Below are 3,197 nucleotides of genomic sequence, written 5' to 3' on the forward strand. Positions count from 1 at the left end.
TTTTACGAGTTGTAACAGCCATCACAAATAGCAAATACACATACACAAAGAATGATAACAAGTATAATACTGATCTATTTGCATGTGTGTACTTTTTAAGTTCAAACCTGGGTACATCTTGCAGCAGTTGAACAATAGTAATGCATTTCTGAAACTAGGGACGTCCAAAGTGGATATCTCGTGAAGAGGAATTTTGGAAAATATGAGCTAATTGGTTGAGATGGAACAAATGTCAGAAGATAGCCCAGAGGACCATGGAACAAGTGAATAGACTAAATGAAGGAAGATCTGAGATGGATGAAATAGCAGACGTTGAGCTTGACAAATTTGTATGTGATGCAAAATGGACATTTAGGGTAACAAGTTCATTGCATTAAACAATAACATTCGAAATAATCTTTTCAACTCAATGTGCATATTTTATATCTCGAAGGGATATTTTGCTAAGGCTTATCATGAAGTTGAAATATGGTATTTATATGTACAATTTAGTATGCTATGTTAACTGGTCATAATCCATTGTCTAGTGCTTTTTACCTATACTTATCCTAACACTACAGCCAGCCGCACACCGGTTCTGACAAAACACAATGTGACGAGTTAATGAGATGCAACACAATGCTGCATTGAGAGTCAATTTGTTGGCTAAAATCTGATAGCAATTCTGGCAATGTACACAGTAGCTCTAGGTCCGTCTTTTATAATTTGAGAATTGGATAACAATGCATTGTAAGTATAACAGGTTACAGTAGACTCACTACATCAATGTGTATGTAGAATTGATATATCATATTACATGCTATGAATTGAGTATATTCCTAGTAATTAATTGGTTAGAAAATAGTAGGGATGGACCGATATGAAATTTCAAATGGTCCTTGAAAAACCTGAATGGTTTATTGACCTCCTGAATAAATGTGCGTTACCAGGTAACTGCAATGCAAAACAAGCTGCATATTTAGACATTTACTTTTAACAAAGTAAGGTATGGAGATTATATGTTGATATCCATAAAAATTATAACTAAATGGCAGAAAATTGCACTAAATTATAAGATATTTAAAGATATATTGGATCGGTAAAATTATCAGTAATTTTACCAATAAACCTAATTTAATTGCTGGCTTCAAGTTGCCCCCATTTCCGGCCTGTGATTAGATGTCTGTGCCTGAAGTGAATGGATTGGCACATGTGCATATCATTTTGTCGCAAGCTGCTCAACGCGAGACAAGTTCCACAGGTCTTTGTTGTTGTCACAAACCATTGCAAGGTAACTTTTAATCAAAAATAGGTAGGTTCTAATCTTAGTTTGGCATGGATGTTTGTTTACATACAACAGACCTGAAAATAAACACACTTGACATGTGTTCAATATCAAATACACGTATTTTAATGTTTTGTTAACGGCCAGCGGAGAAGGCCATTCAAGTCCTTATTTGCTGGTCTTTATTTACGAGCCAAGTTCAGCAATCACAATTATTGTTATTTACAAGAAATTAGGACACTGAGACATATGAAAAGAAATTATTTAATGGGCTGCCCAAATACTTACATCGTCTCATCACACTACATACGTTACCATAACAGCTCACTGTCGCAGTGAGTTGACATGCCCATCATGCACTGGGTAAAGACAATAGACGGTCGCGAGCCACGCTTGCTTGTGACGTTCCGTACACATACACAAACACTAATACTGATGCACTTCTTAATAAACAATAAAGTTTTACTGTAGATCAGAGAGCACACACATAATGACTGTTCGCACTGAAGTGAAGAGGAAAGTCTTTCTTGGAGTCTTGTGTTGAAGCTTCTTATGGGTTCAAGCGATGTACCGAAAACTGTTCGAGCAAAGTTTTTTCTCTCCCGGAGGGTTGGAGCGACGTATCAGAACTGTTTTTGATGTATCTTGGTTTCACCATTGATTCTCCAGGTACGCTGCCACCGGGGTGGAATTCCTTCTTCGTTATTGGTCAGTCTACTATAGCTCCACCCCCACGTGACAAAGTTTGCACTGAGGAGTGATGATCGCGTAGCATGGAAACACAATAACTCCTTGTTTGCGGGGTTGATTTGGAGGGCGAAAAGTACCTCGCTCTAATTAATTTTAGCTGCTCACAACTTGGGTGTGAAGAACTCACTTCAGACAATTTGTTAAAGTTATGCGTTCTGTGGCTGTCTAACCTTCACTGAGGCGAAGATATATTTTCGGGCAGGGTTGTAGTTCAAATTTTCATATCCGTCACATTAACAGGGAAATGTTCAAACTGTAGACTGGCTGGCGCGCTTGCAGGAGTTATGTCGTCTGCTACAGTTTGTTATGTGCAGAGCTGTTGTTTTAATTCTGGGCCTGGGCAACTGCATACTCCTTCGAGAACAGAGGATCCTTGTTTGGAACGAGGGCGAGAGTCTCGTTGGGGTTTTTAAATTTTAAAATGCTTGAAGTTTCATGATTAGCTGCATCTCACCGTTGGCCACCTGCTTCTCTAAATTTCAACCATCAAACCGAACGTGAATTGATGGTGACATGAGTCGAATGTGGACTGGATGGATATCAGAGTTTATTGCGGGAACACACTGGCTTCTTTCTCTTGGAAGTAGATGCGGTGATCAAATATAGGCAGGGCTTCATGGGAAAGAATGCTGGTTGGTTTGTTCGAGACGGCTGTGTCCTTTTCTCAGAGAGCAGAACAATGAGATCTTGGGAAGTGCGGAGAAAGACCGATGGAAATGGTAAATGGAAATTGGGACATCGGTCACAAACTCAAGTCAAATGTTTCGTTCGATGTGCAGTTTCCGACAAGAATGATTCATCGCATCATGTCATGTTGGATCCAGTGTGCTGCCCGGCATTTCAGAGAGTACCTCTTGGACATTATCCATTGTATACTGCCTTTACCAATACGTATTCTAACACTACATTTCGAGAGAGCACCTCTTCTCTTGTCTTCAGGTGCAGAAATTACTTTTTGCAGGTGCCAGAAATTTGTTCACCTAAGACGAGAGAAGAGGCATTCTCTCAAAACGCGGTGTTAGAATAAGTATAAGCAAAAAGCACTAGATCATGGATGATGTCAAATTAACATTGCATGCTAATAAAGAACCAATGTCACTAACATTCATGGAATTATAAGGTGCAATTTAATAAAATGAAGAGAGTTTAATTATAATGAAAGATTTTTTAATATCACCAAAAA

Source organism: Lepisma saccharinum, chromosome 8 (assembly GCF_977018435.1).
Source record: "Lepisma saccharinum chromosome 8, izLepSacc3.1, whole genome shotgun sequence".
Classification (NCBI taxonomy): domain Eukaryota; kingdom Metazoa; phylum Arthropoda; class Insecta; order Zygentoma; family Lepismatidae; genus Lepisma; species Lepisma saccharinum.